The sequence below is a fragment of the Lissotriton vulgaris genome, chromosome 9 (genome assembly GCF_964263255.1).
Source record: "Lissotriton vulgaris chromosome 9, aLisVul1.2, whole genome shotgun sequence".
Lineage (NCBI taxonomy): Eukaryota > Metazoa > Chordata > Amphibia > Caudata > Salamandridae > Lissotriton > Lissotriton vulgaris.
The window spans coordinates 412,796,193-412,821,046 of record NC_141697.1 but is presented as its reverse complement, the minus strand read 5'-3'; the positions used below and the strand labels follow the sequence as shown (position 1 = coordinate 412,821,046).

Below are 24,854 nucleotides of genomic sequence, written 5' to 3'. Positions count from 1 at the left end.
CCTCTGAAACATCAATGCCACCCTCTGGTTCATCACTGTAGATTATGGGGGGGAAAAGCAAGCACACCTGCCCTGCTTCAACTGACATGAATCAATTTGGGGTTGATTTATTAATGTGTCACTGTTTTAAAATTCCAGTCTGGAACCTGCTTCCTTATCTGTAATTTGCTTTCTGTTGCAGTGCAATTTTTTTTTCCAGGACCTTTGTGGCCTACTTGTAGCTATTCTATGAGCCTGCTGTGAGGGTCAGAGCAGGGTCATAGAATTGTTGCAACTAGCAACTGAACTCTGGAGGGGCCCCAGTCAGGAAGCACTACAGGGAATGGTTTCTAATGATGAGTTTGAACTTTTGCACCTGCTGAGTGCTTTCAGTTTTGCAAAACTCGTTTTTCTGCAGAACAGCAACTGTTATGCCCCAAACAAACTTACTTGTGAAACTTGATTTCTAATCCAAAAGTGATCCAAAGAAAGTCAAAAGGCCTCAAATCCAAAAAAGTGCAGGCAAATGTCAACCTGAGGAGTTATTCTGATAAAAATCATCATTTTCAGAAGGTCTATGCTGCTTGCTAGTGGATTTCTTGTGCAGAATAGCAAATTTTGTAATTTCGCGAGTGCGAGATTGTTGCTGCCCGCCGCACCTACATGTTCGCAATTGCGAACTCTCGCGATGTGTCGCCAAACTCCCACGGGATCCCGCAGCAAGATCCAAAATGGCGCAGCACTCGCAAAATATCGAGAAAAACAATTTGGCAAACGCTGGATGACGGTAAGTAAACGCCGCACGCCGCAATATTGTATCACCAAGAAAAAAAATCTGCTGCGTGAAATTTGCGGATTTTCGGTAAATTCGCGAGAGTTCGCGGATTGCGAATTTACCGAAAATCCGTGAGCGGAACGGATTTTCCGCCCATGCTTATTACTATTCAAGAAAGATTGATCAAAACAAGCAAGCTGGGTGAAATGGACTGATACAGGTGAGTAAAATATTTTAAGACAACAAGCATTTGCAAATACTTTGTGATTGCTTTTCTGAGTACTTTTTGGATTACTTTTTGTACTCAGCGGGATATGCCTAGATATCACACTGGGACATTTCCTAGATAAAGGTAAGTAATACTGTTTGGTATTAAAACAGTTGCTTAGGATTCCATACAAACACAACTCAACATTTGGAACATTTTCAGAGGAAACAGTCAATGCAATCGTAGGGTGAAAAAGGAGGTTATCATTTTGAAGATACACAATCGGTCATTGGGGTGGAGTTTCTGGGGTTAGAATAAGGGTTCCCCCAGAGTCAAGGATTCACTCAAACAGCACCCTCAGCAGACTAGGGGTGCTGGGTGCAGTGCGCTGATGCCCAATTTTACGTGGACCTTACACATAAAGGCTGCAGGTGCAGTCAGGAGGCTCGAGGTAGGTCAGGGATCACCAGGACTCAGGTCAGGATCACTGGGTGGACCTCCTCATGGTGTTGGGCCACTCAAACTCGGGCTGTGGGTGTCGGGTGCAGACTTACAGATTTGGTCGAAGCCAGGGTCTGGTGCTTCAGCAAGTCCAGTGCTCACAGGAGAAGAAGAATTTGTAGGGAAGGCAGGGCAGATACTCTAGGTTTTGGGGGGGGAGGGGAGAGGGCTGCTGGCTGCAGGACATGCTGGGATTCCGCTGGTCTGAGGAGGCATGGTTCGGGGTTGCCCCTAAATACTACATTTAGGGATGTTTAAGGTAGGTACAGGTATCTTTTGGTGGGTACACCTCCTATGATGCCAACCTCCAGTGGGAGGTAGGCATAAGCCTCTCTCTAAACCATGGTGTAGCAAATCTTGATGCACAGGTTTCTCCACCTGTATAAAGCTCTCTTATGGACAGCTTTCCCCTTCATCTTGCCCATATATCCAACGAACAGCTGGTCTCTTAACCTCGATTCTCTGTCTCTGGTTCTTTCCATATAGAAACTCACTGCCCTTTTGAAGTTCAAATGATGAAGTCACTCCTCCTGCTTAGCTGGATGTAGGGCAGGATAAAAAACAACAGGTAAGGTAATGGATTGTATCAAGGGAACGGAGTGACCACCTTAGGCAGGAAAGCAGCTCTGGTCCTAAGCACCATGTTATCAGCATGGAAGGAGGTGAAGGGAGGCTTGGAGCCAAGGGCCTGCAACTCAACCTTCTAACAGATGTAATAGCAACAAAAAATATAGTTTTGAAGGTGAGAAACCTCAGCGGGCAACTATGCAAGGGCTCAAAAGGAGAACCCAAAAGAAACGTAAATACAAGATTAAGATCCCACTGAGGCATTATAAACAAAATGGGAGGAAATTTATAGTGAGAGCTTTAGGACATCTCATAGCTATAGGGGACTTAAAAAGAGAAGGCTGATCTGGCAAACAAAGAAATGCTGAAAAAGCAGACAGATGTTACAATAGCGGAACCCTGATGCGGCAGGGATAGCACAACACTTAAAACATCTGATAAATGGGCTTTCAAAGGGTCAATAGCCTTCTCTACCCACCATTTAACAAATTTCTGCCATCACAGACCATCTTAGTGGAGTGTCTTCTGACAGATAAAGTAAGGTCCACATCATCAGGCGGGAGGGAGAAAGAACTCATGTTGCCCCATTCAATCTCCAGGCATGAAGGTGCAGGCTCTGGAGGTAGACGTGTAGAACCTGCCCCTGCGATTGCAAGAGGATGTCTGCCCTGGGAAGGAGACAGAGTGGAGGGCACAATTCAGGTGTTCTGCGAGGAGATCGATTTTGTGGCTTATGGCCCACCTCCAAATGTCCTGTGCAAACTTTGACAGCTGGAGAAAGTGTGTCCCCCCCCCCCCCCCCCGACCCCCCCCCAAACCCCGTTTTTGTATATAATACATGGCTGTCATGCTGTCTATACGTTTCAAGACAGCTTTGCCTGCAAGGGGAACTTGAAAGGCTTTGAGCGCTAGAAATACTGCTAGCAGCTCTAGAGGATTTACGTGAAGCTGCTTTTGCTGTTGAGTCCACATGTCTTGAATGGTGCGAGTTTGTAAATGAGCCCCCCCAACCAGTGAGTGATGCGTCTGCTGTTATCACTGTCTGTGGAATAGGGTCAATGAAGGGCCTTGGAAAGGTGTATCTATTCCACCACTGCAGAGAGCGGTGAGTGCAGCTGTCCACCAACACTAGATCTGATAACTGACCCGGAGACTGGTTCCACTGATGTGCTAAACATTCTTGAGGGGGACACATTTGAAGTCTTGCATAGGGAACTATTAAGAGGCAAGACGCCATAATTCCAAGTAACTGCATGAAAACCCGATATGGCAATGAGTGTTGAGGTTGGAACTGGGAAAATTAAGAGCCTGAATGTTGTGGATTCTGGCCGGATTGGGACAGGCTAGATCCTTTTGTGTAACAAGAGTGGCTCCCAAGTACGTTTGCGTGTTGTAGGTGGGACTTGGACAGATTTCCTGTGAATCCGAGATGGTGGAGTAGCTGTACTGTTTTGTGTGTTGTAGACACTTTACTTGTGAACTGGCTTTTATGAGCCAGTCGCACAAGTTACTTACCTTCGGTAACGATATATCTGTAAGAAACAGTAGGTAGTATTAGATTTCTTACCTTAGAATATCCCCAGGCGTCAGACTGGATCCGGAAAATTTTGCGTAGCAGTACCCCTGCGCGTCCGTAGGCGTCATCTGCAGCTCCGCGTGCAATGAAAACTAGGGCCCTGAAAGGGGATGACCTTAACCCTAGATATCGGTTCGCAGAATGGGCAGGATGGGTGGGGCGATAAGGAATCTAATACTAACTACTGTTTCTTACAGATATATCGTTATCGAAGGTAAATAACTTGTGCATCTGAAAGAAACAGGTTTGTATTTGATTCCTTACCTTAGAATAGATACTCCAGCAATACCAACCCCAGTGGTGGGTCTGCGAACCAATGATCACACCAGGAAGTCCTGGAGAACAGAACAGCCGAAAAAGCCCTCTCTCCGGACTAGGCTGTCCATGAAGTAGTGTCTTGCGAAAGTGCGCAGCGAGGCCCACGTAGCTGCCTGAAAGATGTCCTGCAAGGGGACTCCCCGACCCAGGGCAGTAGTAGCCGCCGTAGCCCGAGTGGAATGGGCACGTAGCCCCACAGGAGGCTCCTTTTGAGACAAGTAACAAGTCTTGATGCACAAGACGACCCATCGAGAAATGGCCCGTTTGTGCACCGCCCGACCCTTCTTAGCGCCCACGTAACAAAGAGTTGGTCATCCACCCAGAACTGGCGTGTGCGTTCCAGATAATATGAGAGCGCACGTAGAAGGAGAGCGCACGTTTTGGGTCCAGACAGTGGAGCCTCTCTTCCTCTTTCGAGGGATGCGGAGGCGGAAAGAAGGTGGGCAAAGTGATGGACTGCCCGATGTGGAAGGCTGTGACTACCTTGGGCAGGAAAGAGGGTCGCTTCCGCAACACCACTTTGTCCAGATTGACAGAAAGCAAAGGAGGTTGAGAAGAAAAAGCCTGGAGCTCACTCACTCTCCTGGCAAAGGTGATGGCAACCAGGAATGCAGTCTTGAGAGTAAGGAGACGAAGAGGACAGTTATGAAGTGGCTCGAAGGGAGCGCACATCAGATAAGTCAGAACAAGGTTAAAGTACCACTGAGGCATCATGAAAGGAACAGGAGGGAACATATGAGTGATGCCCTTCAAAAACCTATTTACAACTTGGGACTTGAACAAAGAGGGCTGATCAGGGAGCCTTAAGAAGGCGGAAATGGCAGAGAGGTAGCCCTTGATAGTGCGCAGAGCAGAGCCCTGCTGGGCAAGAGAAAGAGGAGAACCTCTGAAAGAGGGGCAGGAAGGGGATCCACAGCCTTTGCTGTGCACCATGCCACAAATTTGTTCCACCTGCAGGCGTATACCGATTTTGTGGAGAGACACCTGGCTGCCAGAATCACATTACAGACTTCAGGAGGCAGACGAATCGGGGGATCGACAGACATGCTGAGTAGCTCGGGATACCAGTAACTTTGTGCCCAGTCCGGAGCCACAAGGATGACTTGGGTCCGGTTGCGTCTGATCTTCTTCAGCACTCTGGGCAGAAGTGGTATAGACGGAAAGGCGTACAACAGACCGCAACTCCACTTGCGCCGAAAAGCGTTTCCAAGAGAGTGCCGCCTTGGAAATTCCAACGCGCAGAACTGATGACATTGCGAGTTCTCTTCTGTGGCGAATAGACCTAACCAAGAATCTCCCTACCGCTGAAAGAGCCCGTGCGTCACGTCAGAGTTCAGACGCCATTCGTGATCCATCATGCACTGACGGCTGAGCTCGTCCGCCCTGGCACTCAGGGAACCTGCCACATGTTGAACCACCAGGGTCACGCCCTGATGTTCCAGACGCTGCCAGAGGCGCAGAGCCTCCTAGCATAGGGTCCACGATCCCACCCCGCCCTGTTTGTTGCAGTACCACATGGCGGTGGTGTTGTCCGTGAACACCTGCACCACAGTCCCCCGGACAGAGGGGAGGAATGCCTTCAGTGCAAGCCGGATCGCCCGCAGCTCCAGAAGGTTGATGTGGAGCCGGGACTCCGCCGGAAACGAGAGGCCTCTGATCAACGCCTCTCCCATGTGGACCCCCCAGCCCTGGAGGGACGCGTCCGTCACAACTACGTGCTCCGGTTGGGGTAGGGAGAGGGATTTGCCGCTGACCCAATCGCGGTCCGTGAGCCACCACTGCAACTGTCTTGCAGTGCCCTCCAAGATCAAGACATGGTCGGACAAGTTGCCCTGATGGTGGTCCCACTGCAGAGCCCGTATCCGCCACCTGGCGTGATGCACCAGAAGGATGCAGGAAGCCAACAGCCGCAGTGTCAACCTGACACTCTGGATAACGGCTGAAAGATCGGAATCAGAGCCTGAATATCCCAAACCCGCTGTTCGGGAGGATAACCCCGAAACTGCGCAGAGTCTAGATCGGCTCCGATGAAGAGAAGCTGCTGAGAGGGACACAGGTGCGACTTTGATGGAGAACCCCAGCAGGTGCAGGAGGTGAGCCTTAGTCTGGAGGTGGCTGACGACTAGTGTTCACTGTTCGAACTGAGGTATCAGCGGCATCTAAAGCGCATCTAATGGATATGTTGGATGTGAGAAGTTGGCCTGATATATGATGCTCACTAGTTCTAGTGATCACCTTGGCATGTGAAGCCAGCTGTTTTACCACATATAACCCCTTGAATACCAGATGAAAGGACACCACACAGGTTGTTAGTTAATAAATACTTGTTTATTTTCATAACATACACCTCTGAACTCTTTATGAGGTCAGAGGCCTAAGCACATAACAATACTCTTCAGAAAAATACAGTAAGTCACACAAATTACAATGGTGCCTGTGAGAAGGTGGCCTGATATGCAGTGCTCACTATTCTAGTGAACACTATGTATCAGTCCAGCAACCCTTATTGACGATTGGTTGTAAGTCAACCTTATAGACCAGCTATCCTAGTAGCGTGGATACGAGCAGTCTAAGGCTAAAGACTCGAGAGGGCGTGTTAAGCCAGCTGTTTACCACACATATACCCCTTGAATACCCAGTGAAAGGACACCACACAAGTGTTATGAAAATAAACAGTTATTTATTAAGAATCACAACAGCCCTGTACTCTTTATGAGGACAGGGTACTAAGCACAAACCAAAACTCTTACAAAAATACTTAAGTTAGCACAGTATATACAAATGCCCGAGGGGCACGGAAAACCATATACTCAGAAAGTGGAATGCGAAATTACTAGCAGGTAAGTACAGTACTAATAGGCTTTGGAATCGCTAGGACTTGACTATAGAATCGTTAGATTACTTCTAGGAGACCCAGGGGACTCGGGTGCAGAGTGTGCACTCTCACGCGTGATGCGGGACAAAGTCTATGGTAGCTAGAATTTGCAAATTTAGTGTTCCGGGCGAACCCGACCTGGTAGGAGGAAAACGAAAGTGGATTCTGACCCTTGGATAGTGAGGCTATGCTGGGGCACCGAAATGCCGAAGTTACCTAGCCCAGGGGCTGCAGCTGCATAGGACTCAAAAGACGTCGGGAATCCTCGTTGCCGGACCAGGAGCCTGGAAGAAAGAAGTTGCTGGCAGGCGACCAGTGAAGAAAGTTCGGTGGATCCAAGCCTGGATCGATGGAAGATGACACCTGAAAGCAGAGGGGACCAAGTTCGAGACTACTAACCAGTAGTCAGTGGGCACCAGGAGGGCACCGGATGGTAGCCACCTCGACAAGGTGAGTGGGTGACGCTGTGACCGCAGATCTCACGGACCAGGAGGCGTTGTCGGCGACCAGGATGGAGGAGCGATCTGTCCCACGATGGATGAAGCTGTCGGCGTCGCTGGACCCAGGATTGGGCAACAAAGCCTTGGCAAATTCAAGCCCACGCGGTGGACCTAAAATGGCGTCTGGAGTGGACCAGGAGGGTCCGGGGTGCCTCTCTTGAAGAAGGAAGCAAGGGCCAGTCTGGAGCAACCAGACCAGCAGCAGTGATGTCGTCGGGCGTCGTGAAGAAGACCACAAGCCAGCCGGCTAGTAGCCACACAGCGCGGTGAGCACGCAAAAGCAGAAGGGCCCCACGCAGATCGTGGAGATGCTGGAGGGCTGATCTTCGGTGCTGGAGCTGCTCAGGGTTGGGGCTTCTCGGACCGCAAAGCACTCACCAGTGGAAGCCTCGGTGGGCTTGTTACAAAGAAGTCGTGCAGTCTTGGCGATCGTCGGTCCCTCGAGGTCTCGTCGCACTCACGGTTCTCAGCTTTGCTGTAGAGGTGAGTAGAGGTCAGAGGTGCCAGGGAAGCCGGGTCTCGTCGAGCTGGGTCGTCGGATTCGTGAAGAAGGACTTGCAGCAGACCGCAGTGTTCTTAGGATGGTGCCCGCTTGATGCAGGGTGACTACTCCTTAGCCACAAGGGAGAATCTTGAAGAAGAAATCTTGATGTCCTTTCGCAGAAAGTTGTGTCTTGATTCCAAAGATGATCTAATTTGAACAGGGGGCCCGCTCCCATCTTTATACTAAAAAAGGGGGCTGACCCGGTGACTAGGTCCTGCCTATGGGTGGGACTAGGAGGGGGGTGGTTACACCCCTCTGCCATGCCGGACTTTCCCCAGGCCAGGGGCTGGTGTGCCCCTGGAACTGGTTCTGACCGGCCTATGCGTAGTGAGCACCGGGGTGCCACTCAGCAGTCACCTTCCTGAAAAGCCCTGCCTACCCAGGATACACAAAACCATGTCTGGGACGGTGCTAGCACCGCCCCGGACAGGAAACCCTTTGTCCAGGCCTCCCTCGCTGGAAGGACTCCCAGCAGCAGGAGGTCAGACTCGTGTCTGTGGTGGCAGCATCCATTTTGTGGAGCTGAGGCTTCAGTTAACTTTAACCGGGGTTCACAGTTACATACATGTCGTGTCCCTCTAGAAGGGTGGAATGCTAACCCCGTCGCCAGAATTGGCGAGGGGTTAGTATTCCAATTCGTATGACACCTTACTCGACATGTTTTGATAAAGCAATACCAAAGTTAGCATTTAACCGCGAGGATTATAATGCACTTAAGAGTATATGGTATGCGATATCATGGAACAGCTATTAGGACTTGGTTCCGCAAGCTGCAGACAGGCTCAGCTCATGCCAGAGCACCATCTCACACGATTCCAAGCACTCTGCCTTCAGGATTGTCAAGGCCTGCCATAGCAGTGACTGATAGGAATCTGTGTGTCCATTTTAGGGTTAGGTATAGGAATACTACACCTACAGCAAAGGGTGATTACACGACTTTGCCCCAGCTGTCATGCAGCCAGTTGTGTCAAATTTAGGAGGCCAGTCAGGGGTGGCATAATACATGCTGCAGCCCCTGGCAGCCCTGGGTACACCTATGCCCTGAGTTACAGGGTCTGATAAGGTGGCCCAGTCCCAATTGGAAATGTACCTAGGGTACATGGAATCCATTTTAAAGAGAGAGCAGTGGGCCTGGGGTCCTGATTGGCAGGGTCCCAGGTCGACTATGTAAAAAACCAGCTAAAACACAGGGCAAAAAGTTGGGGGCAACCATAGTCAGGAGGTACCTTCCTACAGTGCCCTAGGGGCACGGCAAACCATATACTAAGTAAATGGTATAAGTAGAACGATAGAAGAAATGAGGATGCCTAAAGGCTGTAGAATCGCTGGGGCTACACTACCCTAACCTTAAGTAAGGTGTAGGAGACCCACAGGACGCGTGCAGTGTTAAAACACACACGCGGGTTTCAATGCAAAGTCAATGGGCACGGACAATTCACAAAATAGGTAAGTAAAGACAGTTCCGACTGGTTGAGACTGAAACTACAGGACACCAGGAGAGTCAATCTACCTATGAACACAGAAATGCTCTCGTTACCTCACCCACGGGCTGCGGGTGCATAGTGTGTCGGGTTTCCGCGATGAAGTCAATGGAGCCTTGGAGAAAGATGCTGCAGGCGACCAGGAGGAAGATGTCCGGAGTGATCCAAGGGCGGATTGATGATGGAGACCGGAAAGCAGAGGGGACAATGTTTAAAGTCACTAGCCAGTGACCGGAGTGGAACCAGAAAGGAACCAGATGATGTTGTCGCGATCAGGTGAAGAGGTGACGCTTGACTCTGCAGCCACGTGAACCAGGAGGTGTCTTCGACGACCAGGATGGAGGCACAAGCTGTCCCACGCAGGCTCTCGCTGTCGGCGTGTCTGTTCCAGGATCGGAGTCAACAGGCCTTGGCAAAGGAAACCCACGCGGCAAGTGAAGATGGCGTCTGGTGCAGACCAGGAGGGTCCAGGGTACTTCTCTTTTGGAAGGAAGCAAGGGCCAGTCTGGAGAAACCAGACCAGCGGTGTAGATTTCAAAGTTCGTCGTCTAGGAGGCCACAAGCCAGCCGGCAAGTGACCAGACAGCGCATCGAACAGCAACCAGGCAGAAGGGCCCCACGCAGATCTCGTGGATGCTGGAGGGCTGGTCTTCGGTGCAGGAGCTGCTCGGGGCTGGGGCTGCTCGGGGCTGGGGCTTCTCAATCCCCAAAGAACTTTCTCGAGGGTGCCTCAGAGGTCGTGCTGGAAGCGAAGTGCAGTTCTTCAAAGATGGCCGGTCCCACGTGTCTCGTCACACCCACGGGTCTCAGCTGTGCTGCAGATGTGGGTAGAGGTCGGAGTGGTCTGGGAGTCCGGGTCTCTTCGAGCTCTGAGGTCTGGTTCCGGTAGGAAGGACGACAAAGTTCACCGCTAGGACGCTTGATGGTGCCTGCTTGTGCAAGGTGGTCACTCCTTGGCCACAAGGGAGATTTCTTCAGTCTTCTATGGAGCAGAACGTCGAAGTCCAGAGTTTCCTGTTGTAAAGTTGTTCAGGATAATCTAATATGGAATGGGACCAGCTCCTACCTTTATTCTGCTAAAGGGGGCTGTACTAGTGACTAGGTCCCTCCCATGGGTGGGACCAGGAAGGGGGGTAGTTTGTCCAGTTTCGCGCCAGAGCTGGGGCTGGAGTGCCCCAGAAACTGGTTTGAACCGGGGTATGCACAGGGACACCTTGTGTGCCCCAGGCATGTTTCATTCCTTTCAGCCCTGCCTATCTGGATACACAAAGTCCTGTCTGGGGTGGTGCTGGCACCTCCCCAGGCAGGAAACCCTTTGTCCAGGCCTCCCTCGCTGGAAGGACTCCCAGCAGCAGGAGGTCAGACTTGCGTCTGTGGCAGCAGCATCCATTTTGTGATGCTGAGGCTCGGGTTAACTTTAACCAGGGTTACAGTTACACACATGTCTTATCCCTCTAGAAGGGTGGAATGCTACCCCTGTCGCCAGAACTGGCGAAGGGGTAGTATTCCAAAAGCGTATGACACCGTAGACGACATGTTTCGATAATGATATGCCGAGGATTATAATGCACTTAAGAGTATAAGGTATAGCGTTATCATGGAACAGCTACAAGGACATGGTTCCGAAAGCTGCAGACAGGCTCAGCTCATGCTAGAGCACCATCTCACATAATTCCAAGCACTCTGCCTTCAGGATTGATAAGGCCTGCCATAGGAGTGACTTATAGGAGTATATGTGTCCATTTTGGGGTTAGATATAGGTATACTATATCTACAGCTAAGGGTGATTACACCACCTTGCCCCAGCTGTGTTACCAGCTAGTTGTGTCTGTTTAGATGGCCAGCCAAGGGTGGCATATTACATGCTGCAGCCCCTGGTAGGCCTTGGGTGCACTTATGCCCTGGGTACCTATGGTACACTGTACAAGGACTTACAAGAGTGACCCAATACCAAACTAGGGCCCTAAAAAGGGGGTGACTTTAACCCTAGGAATCAGTTCGCTGAACGGGGAGGATGGACGGGGTGGCAAAGAATCTATCACTAACTAATAATCTCTTACAGATCTATCCTTACACATGTAGAAACTTGTGCATCTGAAAGAGACATGTTAGTGATAGATTCCTTACCTTAGAATAGATACCCCAGCAATACCAACCACGGAGGTGGGTCTGCGAACATGATTACACCAAAAAGTCACGGAGCACAGAACGGCCAAAGAAGCGGTCTTTCCAGACCTGACTATCAAGGCAGTAGTGCTTTGTAAACGTGGCACGCAACCCCACAGTAGGCTCCTTCTTGGCCAAGGAGTAACATGCTTTTATGCACAGAATGACCCACCGAGAGATGGTCCATTTGTGCACGGCCCGACCTTTCTTGGCACCCATGTAACCATCAAAGAGTTGATCATCCACCCGGAACTTTTGCGTACGCTGCAGATAGAAAGCAAGCACACGTTTTAGGTCCAGGTGGTGGAGCCTCTCCTCATCTCTGGAAGGATGCGGAGGCGGAAAGAAGGTGAGCAAAGTGATGGTCTTCCCGATTTGGAAGGACCTGACAACCTTCCACAAGAAGGAAGGACGGGTCCTTAAAACCCCTTTGTCCCGATGGACAGAAAGGAAGGGAGGCTTGTAAGAAAGAGCCTGGAGCTCACACACTCTTCTGGCAGAGGTGATAGCAACCAGGAAAGCAGTCTTTAGTGTAAGAAGATTCAAGGGACAGTTATGAAGAGGCTCAAAGGGAGCGCACCTCAGAAAAGTCAAGACAAGATTCAAGTCCCACTAAGGCATTATGAAAGGCAGGGGAGGAAACGTGTGTGTAATGCCTTTGAGAAAGCGGTTAACAACCGGGTACTTAAATAGAGAAGACTGATCAGGAAGCCCCAGGAAAGCGGAAATTGCAGAGAGATAGCCCTTGATAGTGCCCAGAGCAGAGCCCTGCTGGGCCAAAGAGAGGAGAAACAAAAGGACCTCAGAAAGAGGGGCCGAGAGGGGATCTACAGCTTTCGCTGTGCACCACTCCAAAAATGTGTTCCATCGGCAGGCATATACCGTTTTAGTGGAGGGACGCCTGTAAGAAAGTGCCTCTATATATATACTGGACCAGAGTAAGGTACAGTGTGTATAGAGCCGCCAGTTTCCAGAGGTATGGCAGAGGTTAAAGTTAGATATAACCTTACTCCCTAAAGTGGTAGCTTTATCAAGCAGTAAGGCAGTATCAGAGGACAGTGTAAAGCATTTGTTGTACACACTCAGTCAGCAAATGGTCTCACACACTCAAGAACTGAACTGTAGGCCAATTATTTTATATCAAAAGATATAGTTTTATTTTAGAACCAACAAGGTATCAAAATATGCTTTTCTAAATATGGGTGACTTTAGGTATTTACTTTGCAATAAGGTAATAGACTTTTCATGTACAATAGCTACAGTGGTTGCAATAAAACAATTTCAAACAATTTAACATTGTGCTCAAAGGGTTTTTCTGCAGAAATGCAGTTCATTACTTTATAGATTACTTTTGTAACTCTAGGACTGGATCCTAGATTCAGTCCCGGGATCTAAGCTGAAAACAGTTTAGTAAAATTGTTTTGGTTATTGCAGTGATTTTTAAAGAATGTAACTATTTTTAAAAGTTCACACTTTGAAACTTTTCAATGAAGAAACAACCAATGTTATCCTATGGGAGGAATTTCAGGTTACAAGTAAGTACTGTTATAATTACTATTACGGTTCAGTACTGGGCTAAAAAGGACAGTACTGGCTTCTCTCCTGATCACAGGTGAGTAATTCGGAATTCACTATTCGGCTGATTTTAGATGAATATTTTAAAGTTTCAAAACTTCACACAGAAGATTTTTCGAGTGAAACCAGTCAATGTTATCCTACGGTAGGAAAGTGAGCTATCAGCTTTTAGGTAAGTACTCGACTGGTGAAGTTAAGGTTCTGGGCATAGACTCCGGGATCTCCCAGGGTCGGAAAGGTACAGTACTTACACCCTCAGCGGCACAGGGGCAGCCGGGTGCAGAGAGAGTAGGCCCAATGCAATCTAATGGAGGGTAGTGGGCCTTCGGTTGGTGGCGGCAAGCAAGCAGGCCACGTGGCTGTGAGAACTGAGCTCCTGGTCACTTACTCAGGGCAAGTGGAGAAGTAGAGTAGGGTAGTAGTTGCACTTCCAGCGGCACCCGGGGGGCTGGGTGCAGGGTGATTTTGAGCTGTCAGGCGCTCAATGTTATCTAATGGGAAAGGTAAAAAGGGAACAAAGGCTGCAGATTCGGGGGACGGTAATTCTTCAGGTGCGACCACCACTTCGAGAGGTAACTTGGGATCTTGGAGAAGAGGTAGGTACCTCTAAGGAAAGCACAGGGAGCCGCAGGGCTCCGGGTGCAGGGGTGTCTTTTGGTGTCGGGAAATCTTACCCTCAGCTGGTCGCGGTTGGAGGGGTCCCTGGTTCTGAGGGTCTTTGGGCACTGGACTTCGGGTCCCAGTCGCCGGGGGACACCCTCGTGGTCTTGAGTCACTCAGGCACAGGTCGGGCTTGGCAGGGGCAGAGTGGGCTGGATTCGCGGTTCCTGGCTGGCACCAGGGGTATTGCTGTTTGAGCAGAACCACTGCTCGTGGGAGTCCCAGTCTTTTGGAAGGTTCAAGGCAGGCAGGTCCTCAGGGGTTTTCGAGGTTGCTGTCCGCAGGAGATGCCGGAGTTTTGCGGGAGCAGGGTCAGGGATCAACAGGCCTGTAGTCGGCGGCGTCCTCTTGTTAGCAGCTGCACGGCAGGTCTTCTTTTTCTTCTTGTTGCAATCAGGATCTGAGGAAGGAAGGTTCAGGGTGCCCATGTATGGAATATGCTACTTATAAGTATGCATCTGTTCTTGGCATGTAGGGCTGCTGACATTCAGATCTGTGCATAGATCGCCGCCTAGTGTTGAGTACGGATGATTGCACATTGTTGTCCTGGAAGAGTCTTCGAAGTATCACAAGATAGGTGGCTCCTCCCCTGGACTACAGTGCGCATGGGCATCTTCTCCATCCTAAGATTGTTTTTAGCCATTGTGGCAGAGATGGAGTGTTGTACAGTAAGAGATGTCCATGCATGAAAGTGAGAGTTAGAAAGAATGCTACAGCTGCGACAGGCACATGCCAACAACAGATGCATACTGGTAAGTAGCATATTCCGTTCGAGGCATGTGGGCTGCTGAATTCATATCTGAGCATAGAATGTATAGCAGTCTCTCCCTAAGCGGTGGCTACCTGTGCCAGCTGCAGCAGTCTGAAACGGAGTTTTTAGAACAGCCTGTCCTACAGCAGCTTGCTATTTGGAATGTACATCTACACAATAGTGTTTTGTGAAAGTATGTATGGTAGTCCATGTGGCTGCTTTACATATTTCCTCTAGAGGAATCTTTCCTAGGAAAGCTATGGATGCTCCCATTTTGCGTGTAGAATGCGCTCTTGGGGGAACTGTTAAAGTGCGTTTTGCCTTAAGATAACATATTTGAATGCACTTAACTATCCATCTGGCTAACCCAGATTTAGAAATGGGGTTGCCTTTGTGTTGTAGTGAAAAGGCAACAAACTGTTTTGTCTTCCTGAAATCTTTTGTCCTGTCTATGTAATATAGGAGAGCCCTCTTAACATCTAGTGTGTGTAGAGCCCTTTCAGGTACTGACTGTGGATTTGGGAAGAACACTGGTAGTTCTATTGTTTGATTGATGTGGAAGTGGGATACCACTTTTTGGCATGAATTTAGGGTTTATTCTAAGCACGACCCTATTTGCGTGAATCTGGAAGAATGGCTCTTGAATAGTTAAGGCTTGCAGCTCGCTAACTCTTCTAAGCGAAGTAATTGCTTCCATGTTAAAAATTGTATTTCACACGAGTGTAAAGGTTCAAAAGGTGGTCCCATTAGTCTGGTTAAAACAACGTTTAGGTTCCAGACAGGTGAAGGTGGGTGTCTTGGGGGCATTACTTGTTTGAGCCCCCCCATGAATGCTTTAATTGCAGGCACTCTGAATAGCGAAAGGTGCTGCTTGTTCTGAAGGTAAGCTGCTATGGCAGCTAAGTGTATCCTTATGGATGTATAGGCTAGATTGCAGCGGTGTAGGTGCAAAAGATAGCATATGATATTTTGAGTTGATGCGTCTAGTGGGTTTATGTCATTGTTGCAATAAATGACAAAACGTTTCCACTTTGCCGTATAGCATGCCCTTGTGATAGGTCTTCTTGCCTCCTTGATAATGTTCATGCAGTCAGGAGGTAAGTTTAGGTAGCCAAACTCTATGACTTCAGGAGCCAGATTGCAAGGTTCAGCTGCTGCGGATCTGGGTGCTGAATGTCTCCATGGCTCTGTGCTAAGAGACTGGGTGTTAGTTTTAGTCTTTGATGAGGCACCACGGAAAGTTCTAGGAACGTGGTGTACCATGGTTGCCTCGCCCATGTTGGAGCAACTAGGATTAGCGTCATGGAGTGCTGGCGCAGTTTGCGTGCCACTAGCGGTATCAACGGTGCTGGTGGAAAAGCGTAGGCAAATTTGCCTGACCAGTTCATCCATATCGCATTGCCCTGAGACTGCGGGTGTGGGAACCTTGCGGCGAAGTACTGGCATTTTGCGTTTTGCTTTGTGGCGAACAGGTCTATCTCTGCTTGTCCCCACTGTTGGAAGTATGGTTGAAGCACTGTGGGATGAATCTCCCACTCGTGCACCTTTTGGCTGTGTCTGCAGAGCAGATCCGCTATTTGATTGTTCTTGCCTGGGAGGTGTTCCGCCATGAGAAAAATGTTTCTTTGAATGGCCCACCCCATCAGGGATGCGTCCGTCGTCAAGACTATTTGTGGTACAGGCTCATGGAACAGTCGTCCCTTGCAAAGGTTTTGTGGATTCCACCAATGCAGAGAGTTGTATGCACGACTGGTCACCAACACTAGGTCGGTTTAATTGTCCTTCAGCCTGGTTCCACTGACGTGCTAGGCACTCTTGCAGCAGACACATGTGTAGTCTAGCATGAGGGACTATGAAACTGCATGAGGCCATCATGCCTATTAGTTGCATAAACACTAGAGCTGGGAGCGAGTGTTGGGGCCTGAACCTTTGGATTAGCGTTTGAATGCTGTTTATTCTGGCAGAGTTTGGCTGTGCTTTTGCTGCCAGAGTGTTTATGGTCGTTCCCAGATACTGTTGTACGTGGGCAGGCTGAAGATGGGACTTTGGGTAGTTCAGCAAGAAACCTAAACTGTGCAGGAGGTGAATGGTGCGTGACATGTGGCTGGCACATTGCTGGGCTGACTGTGCTTGTATTAGCCAGTCGTCCAGATATGGATAGACATGAAGAACAAGTTACTTACCTTCGGTAACGATATATCTGTAAAAAACATTAGTTGGTATTAGATTCCTTACCTTAGAATATCCCCAGGCGTCAGTCTGGATCCGGAAACTTTTGCGTAGCAGTACCCCTGCGCGTCGGTAGGCGTCGTCTGCAGGCGTCCCCTGCGGCTCTGTGTCCGTCGTCGGCGTAGTGCGCCGTGATGACGTCGCTGGAGTATATAGACGCCGCCTCCGCGCGCTGACGTCAGTTCTTTGTACACAGCGTTTCCGCGCCAGAACACGCAGAGCCGTGTGAGAAGCAACACTGGTGCCATTTTGAAACTAGGGCCCTGAAAGGGATGTCCTTAACCCTAGGTATCAGTTCGCAGAACGGGGAGGATGGGTGGGTTCGGTAAGGAATCTAATACTAACTAATGTTTCTTACAGATATATTGTTACCGAAGGTAAGTAACTTGTTCATCTGAAAGAAACACGTTCGTATTAGATTCCTTACCTTAGAATAGATACCCCAGCAATACCAACCCCAGTGGTGGGTCTGCGAACCAATACATTCCTACACCAGAAAGTCCTGGAGGACAGAACGGCCAAATAAGCCAACCCTCCTGACTGAGGTGATGGCAACCAGGAAAGCCGTCTTTAAAGTCAGGAGACGGAGAGGACAAGAATGAAGGGGCTCAAAGGGAGCACACATCAAAAAGGTTAGAACCAGGTTCAAGTCCCACTGAGGCATCACAAACGGAACAGGTGGATACATGTGTGTGATGCCCTTCAAGAATCTCGTTACAATTGGGGACTTGAACAAAGAAGGCTGATCAGGAAGCCTTAGAAAGGCTGAAAGGGCCGAAAGGTAGCCCTTGATAGTGCCCAGAACAGAGCCCTGCTGGGCAAGAGAGAGAAGAAAAAGAACCTCGGAAAGAGGGGCAGAAAGAGGATCCACAGCCTTTGCTGTGCACCATGCCACAAGTCTGTTCCCCCGACAGGCGTATACCGACTTTGTGGAGGGACGCCTGGCTGCCAGAATTACATCACAGACTTCAGGAGGCAAGTCAAATGGCCTCAACTGCCGCCGCTCAATCTCCAAGCATGGAGGTGGAGACTGGACAGGTTTGGGTGGAGGACCGTCCCCTGCTGCTGCGACAGAAGGTCCTCCTGAAGGGGCAGGCGGATCGGGGGACCGACTGACATGCTGAGTAGCTCGGGATACCAGTACCTTCGAGCCCAGTCCGGAGCCACAAGGATAACTTAGGCCCGGTCGCGCCTGATGTTCTTCAGCACTCTGGGCAGAAGTGGTAGAGGCGGAAAGGCGTATAACAGACCGCAACTCCACTCGCGCCGAAAGGCGTCGCCGTGCGAGTGCCGTCTTGGAAACTCCAACGCGCAGAACTGATGACATTGCGCGTTCTCTTCTGTGGCGAATAGATCTAACCAAGGCTCTCCCCATTGCAGAAAGAGGCCTTGCGCCACGTCCGAGTTCAGACGCCATTCGTGATCCATCGAGCACCGACGGCTGAGTTCGTCCGCCCTGGCGTTCAGAGAACCTGCCAGGTGTTGAACCGTCAAAGTCACGCCCTGACGTTCCAGCACTGCCAGAGGCGCAGAGCCTCCTGGCAAAGGGTCCACGACCCCACCCCGCCCTGTTTGTTGCAGTACCACATGGCGGTGGTGTTGTCCGTGAACACCTGCACCACACTCCCGTTGACAAAGGGGAGGAATGCCTTCAGTGCTAGACGAATCGCCCGTAGCTCTAACAGGTTGATATGGAGCCGGGACTCCGCCGGAGACCAGATGCCTCTGATCTCCGCCTCTCCCAAGTGGCCTCTCCAGCCCTGGAGGGACGCGTCCGTCACGACAACGTGCTCCGGTTGGGGAAGGGAGAGGGATCTGCCTCTGACCCAATCGCGGTCCGTAAGCCACCACTGCAGTTGCCTCGCAGTGCCCTCCGAGATCAAGACGTGGTCGGACAAGTTGCCCTGATGCTGGGCCCACTGAAACTTCAGGTCCCACTGCAGAGCCCGCATCCGCCACCGGGCGTGATGCACCAGAAGGATGCGGGTTGGAGACTTTGCGTAGTTCAATGAGAATCCTAGGCTGTGCAGGAAGTGAATAGTGTGCGACATGTGGCTGGCACATTGCTGGGCCGACTTTGCCTGGATGAGCCAGTCGTCCAGATAGGGGTAAACGTGGACATTGTTTCTTCTCAGGTGTGCCGCTACTGCCGCTACGCACTTGGTAAACACCCTGGGGGTTGTTGTTACCCCGAAATGTAGGACCTTGAACTGGTAGTGCTGGTTTTGTATGGTAAACCTGAGATACTTCCTGTGTGCAGGATGTATTGGTATGTGGAAGTACGCGTCTTTTAGGTCTAGTGTTGCTAGGAAATCTCCCTGCCTGAGCAATGGTAGAACCTGCTGTAAAGTGAGCATGTGAAAATGTTCTGACAAGATGTATTGGTTTAGGGGCCTGAGGTCCAGTATTGGCCTGAGAGACCCGTCCTTTTTGTAGATTAAGAAGTACAGCGAGTATACCCCTGTATCTTGTTCCTGTATAGGAACGAGTTCTATGGCCCCTTTTTGCAGCATGCTGATGACTTCTTGCTGCAATAAGTCTATGTGCTCTGCTGACATAGGACGGTGTCTTGGGGGTATGTTGGGTGGAGTGGACGTTAGCTCTAGACAATAGTCGTACTGAATAAGTTGTCTCACCCACCTGTCTGTGGTAATGCTCTCCCAGACTGGCAGGAACTGTTGTAATCGTCCCCCGACCGGTGTTATATGGTCCGGGGGCAGTGACAAGGCATCACTGTTTAGTATTGGCGGAGGATCTGGTGGTGTTATTCCCTCGTCCTCTGCCTTTGCTGCTGTTGCCACGGTATCCACCTCTATTATTATTATTGTAGGTGGTTTGCTTGCTCCTTTTATTGTATGGTATTTGTTATGATGCCTGGCCTTGTGTAGCTCCTCTGTTATTGGAGCGACGAAAGGAACCTCCTCTAAATTGTAGGGACTGCAAGGCACCCATGGACATGGCTGTCTCTGTGTCTTTTTTAATCTTTTCTAAGATTGTGTCCACATCAGGACCAAAAAGAATATCTGGGTTCACAGGCTGGTTTAGTAATGTGGTCTGAATCTCAGGTTTGAATCCTGAGATGCGCAACCAAGCATGCCTCCTGAGCATGACGCTTGTGTTGATGGCCCTGGCTGCAGTGTCTGCTGCATCTAGCGCACACTTAATGGGTGCATTGGATAGGAGTTTACCCTCCTGAATTAGCATCTCTGCTCCCTCTTTGTAGGCCTCAGGCAAATGTTGTAGCAGTTGCTCTAGAGTGTCATAATGTGCCCTATCGTATCTGGCTAATAGGGTCTGTGTATTAGAGATCCTCCAGATATTAGCTGCTTGAGCAGCCACCCTTTTCCCAGAACTTCAAGTATTTTAGATTCTTTGTCTGGAGGAGGAGCATCACCCAGTCCAACCCTGTGGATGACCAGATGAGAAAATAAGATCACTAACAAGATTTTGATGGTAATCCATCTCTGGATCTTGGGTCTCACCTACTTTTGCTAGTGGTTGGATGCGTTGGATTATTAACTTTATAAAAGACCATTAAGTTATTCTAATTAGTACTTTGATGACTCTTTGATTCTTATGGTTCTTTTGAGTACATGTTTGTCTCATTTGTTGTTTAGACCCCCAGGTTTCTTTGTAGTTTCATTATGTGTATTAGGGTATGACAACCTGGGCAGGTCTTAAAACTCCCTTAGACCCTCCAACCCCCGTTTATGTTTTCATCTCTGGCCACATGTCAGCCCCTAGTAAATGGTACCCTAGGTACCCACGGCAGTGTGACCAGAGAAGCCCCTAAGGGCTGCAGCTCTTATTGTGCCACCCTTAGGGGGCCTGTACCCTGACACACACACACACACACACTGCCTTTGCAGACTGAGTGTCCTGGTGCAGATCTAAACAAAAAGTCGACATGGCACACATCCCTGTGTGACATGCCCACAAACCCACTGCCCTGACATACATAGACACCCCTCTAGCTGGGTGCCCTATGCCAGTGGTGTGGGCACAGGTGTAGGAGCCCTGTGCTCCTACAGTAGCCAGGGCCATTCCTGGGCACTGTAAGTGCAGTGATGCCATTAAGAGTATATGGTGCTAGGAGGTTGTCATTACAAACTCCACAGCACCATAATGGCTACACTGAAGACTGACAAGTTTGATATCAAACTTCTCAGCACATTAAACCCACACTGATGCCAGTGTGGGATTTAATTTAAAATGCACTAGAGGGCCTCTTAGAGATGCCCTCTGACACCTAACCTACAATGAACGTCTTGTCTGAGAGGCTGCCACACAGCAGACCTTTTGCTGGACCCCTGGGTGGAGAGCCCCCGCTTTCCTGGGCCTGCAACAATGCATATCCTGGGACGAGGTGCCAAGCCGCCTCCTCCCCCAGGATGGGCAGGGGAAGCTTCAAAGGCATTCCGCCTTCGTGAGCTTCTCCAGACAACTTGCTGTACTCCGCAACTGGCCCCCACTAGTTCTGATCCCCACTCTGGCGGGAAGACTGGCAGAAAACCCTATGTCAGGAAGGGGGGGTGTGCCAGCCTGTGCCAACTCCACCCCTCAGATGGGAGAAGCGAGGTGAAGCACGACCCCGGGCTCCGGCCATCTTGAAGATGGGGAGCCCTGCCCAATCACAGCTAGGCTCCTGCCCCTCTCCCACAGGAGGGGGGCAGGCTATTGGTCCCTGCCCTTGCCATGCCTGTAACACCCCTACATTTTGTATTTAGGGGCACCCTGAACCTTCCTTCCTCAGATCCAGATTCCGAAACAAGAAAGAAGAACAAGGAACAAGAAGACCTGCTGTGCAGCTGCTAAAAAGAGGAAGACACCAACTGATTTAACCCCAGCCCTACCGGCCTGTCTACCCTCGAACCTACTCCTGCTAAACCCAGTGTCTCCATTGGTCAGTAACCTAAAAAACCCCAGAGGACCGGACTGCCTTGTGATTCTGACTACCTGGGTCTCCCACGAGCAGTGGTACTGCTCAAAGCAAGTAACAAGCCCTGGCATCAGCCCGGAACCGCAAACCCTGCACCCGTCAAGCCTGGGCTGTGCTGGAGTGAATCAAGACCCTGAGGACGTCCTCCTGGTGATTCTGACCTGGAATCCAGTGTCCAAGGACCCTCCTCGAGGACCCCGACTGCAGCCTCAGGACAAAGGACCTCCTCTGACCGCGACCAGGAGGGGGTAAGATTTCCCGACCTCAAAAGACACCCCTGCACCCTGCGCCCCACGGCCCCCTGTGTCCAACTCCTGGGTGCCTACCTATCCTCCAAGATCCCAACTTAACCCTCGAAGTGTTGGTCGCTCTAGAGGATCTTCCGTCCCTGAGCCTGCAGCCTTTGTTCCCTTTCCAAGATCTCCATTGAATAACAATGAGCGCCCGATGGCTCAAAAGCACCCTGCACCCAGCCGCCGGAGTGCCTCTGGCAGGTGCAACCTTTGGTCTATACTACTTCCCCATTTGCCCAGAGCAAGTGACCAGGAGCCCAGCACCAACAGCCACATGGCCTGCTAGCCAGTAGCCACCAACCGAAGGCCCCCTGCCTCTCATTGGATAACATTGGGCCTAACTACCTCTGCACCCTGCTGCCCCTGAGGGTGTACCAACTGTAGCTACCTGACCCTGGGGGACCCCTGAGTCTATGCCCAGAACCTTAACTTCACCAGACGAGTACTCACCTGAAAACCGATAACTCACTTTCCTTCCATAGGATAACATTGACTGGTTTGACTCGAAAAATCTTTAAAGTGTGAAGTTTTGAAACTTTAAAATATTTATCTAAAATCAGCCGAATAACAAATTCTGAATTACTCACCTGTGATCAGGAGAGAAGCCAGTACTGTACCTTTTAGCCCAGTACTGAACCGCAAAAGTAATTACAACTGTACTTACCAGTAACCTGATTTTTCTTCCATAGGAAACTATTGACTGTTTTTCAGTGACACTTTTTCTGTTTATTTTTGCAAACTACAAATATTCCTTAAAAAACGTACAAACTACTAAAACGTAATTACTTATCTGTCTTAAGTAGAGACCCCAGTGTTGAACCTAGGAGTCCAGTACTGGATTACAAAAGTAACGAGAACCTACTTTACCTGTGACTTTAATTTCCTTCCATAGGATAACATTGCTAGTTTTTCACTGAAAAGTTTCTAAGTGTCAACTTTGAAAATACATTTATATTCTTTAAAAATCACAACTGTAACCAAAACGCTTTTACTTAACTGTTTACAGCTTAGGTCCCCGGACTGAATCAAGGATCCAGTCCTGTGGTTAGAAAAGTAATCCACTGCATTTATGTAGAAAAACCCATTGAGCTCAATGTTAAATTGTGTTTAGAATTGTGTTGCCTATTTGCAACCACTGTAATTATTGTGCTTACAAAGTTTATTGCCTTTCTGCAAAGTAACTACCTGAAGTCACTCATATTGAGAAAAGTATATTTTTATACCTGTTGGTTCTAAAAATAAAACTATCTTTTGATATAAAAACAATTGGCCTGGAGTTCAGTTCTTGAGTGTGTGAAACCTTTTGCTGACTGAGTGTGTACAACAAATGCTTTACAGGGTCCTCTGGATGCTGGGACACTATTGGTTGGGCCACCCTAGGCCGTGGGGCTTCGGGTGCAGGGGTGTCTTTAGGCGTCGAGTTTTCTTACCAGCTCAGGTCACGGTCAGGGGGTCCTCCTTGTGGTGTTGAGCAACTCAATCTCGGTCCGAGGGCGTTGGGTGCAGACTCGCAGATTTGGCTGGAGCCAGAGTCTGTGGGTAACCAAATCCAGAGTTCACGGGAGAGTAAGTCTTTGGGGTGGAAGTGCAGGTCCTTCGGGTACTTGAGCTGCAGAACACACAGGGATTTTGCTTCTGCAGGTTTGAGGTAGGGAGAGGCCGGTAGGGCTGCGGCCAAGTCAGTGGGCGTCCTCCTCTTCTTAGTTTTAGGACGGCTTCTTCTGTCCTTTTCTTCTTAGTCGGTTCTTGTTTGAGGAGGGAAGGTTCAGGGGTGCCCATACATGCTATAGTTAGGGGTGTTACAGGTAGGTTAAGGTTGGTAAATAAACAAGAAGAATCCTACTACCAGTGTACACTCAACACACACCACACATAGTCTAACTTGTCAACGCTCCCGCGTAGTCGCAGGTCGCAGCGTGCCGCATCCCTTTAGCGGGGTGAGAAGACCCCGATGATGAAGCATGACACCAAGGGGCCTGTTGGTGTGTGAGGGGTATTTTACACAACACTGAGTGTTCCCCCCTTTTTCCCTTTCTACACACTGGTAGTAGGATTCTTCTTGTTTATTTATCAGTGCCCGTGGAGTAGGAATCCTACGTTGTACTCTACCTCCCTTCTTTGTTAAATATAGGTTAAGGTTGGTACCAATGGGTCCCTTCCTTGGGGTGGGTTCACTTCCTATTATGCCACCCTCCAGTGGGAGGGGGGGGGGCATATGCCTCATTCTGGTTGGCTGGGTCACTCCATCTGCAAGATGGCGGGGACTGAGAGTTGTGCTTCACCTCGCCTCCCCCACCTGAGGGGTGGGGTTTGGAAAGGTGGGCACACCTCCCTTCCTCACTTGCTTTCCCGACGATTCTCCCACCCAAACTGGGGGTCAGAACCGGTGGGGGCCAGTTGCTGGAAGTAGCAAAGGGCCTGGGGGACCGCACAATGGCAACAAGCCTTTGAAGCTTCCACTTCGTGGACCCTGCCCATTCTTGGGTAGGAGGAGGCTTGGCACCTCATCCCAGGATGTGCATTGTTACAGACCCCCAAGTGAAGCAGAATCTCGACCCACGGGTCCAGAATTATGTCTGGTGGTGGCAGCTGGTGAGCAGCTACTCAGCCTGGACACTAGTGTTAGGTCGTTTTTTTAGGGGGCATCTCTAAGTTCGCCTCTGTATGCATTTTTCATTAAATGCCACACTGGCATCAGTGTGGGTTTATTGTGCTGAGAAGTTTGATAGCAAACGTCCCCATTTTCAGTAAAGCCATTATGGTGCTTTAAAGTTCGTAATGACAAACTCCCTGCACCATACACTCTTAATGGCATTACTGCACTTAGTGTTTAAGAATTGGCTTAGACACTGTAAGGGTATCCTCACCACTGGTATAGTGCACCCAGCTAGAGGGGTGGCTGACCTATGCCAGGGCA

At 49.8% G+C, this 24,854-nt stretch overlaps 1 protein-coding gene across 1 annotated transcript in view; it reads right to left on the bottom strand.

Moving 5' to 3' along the window:
* DYNC1H1 (dynein cytoplasmic 1 heavy chain 1) overlaps positions 1-24,854 on the bottom strand; it is a 1,654,074-nt gene that overhangs the window by 435,641 nt on the left and 1,193,579 nt on the right. The gene's annotated exons all lie outside the window — the stretch shown is intronic.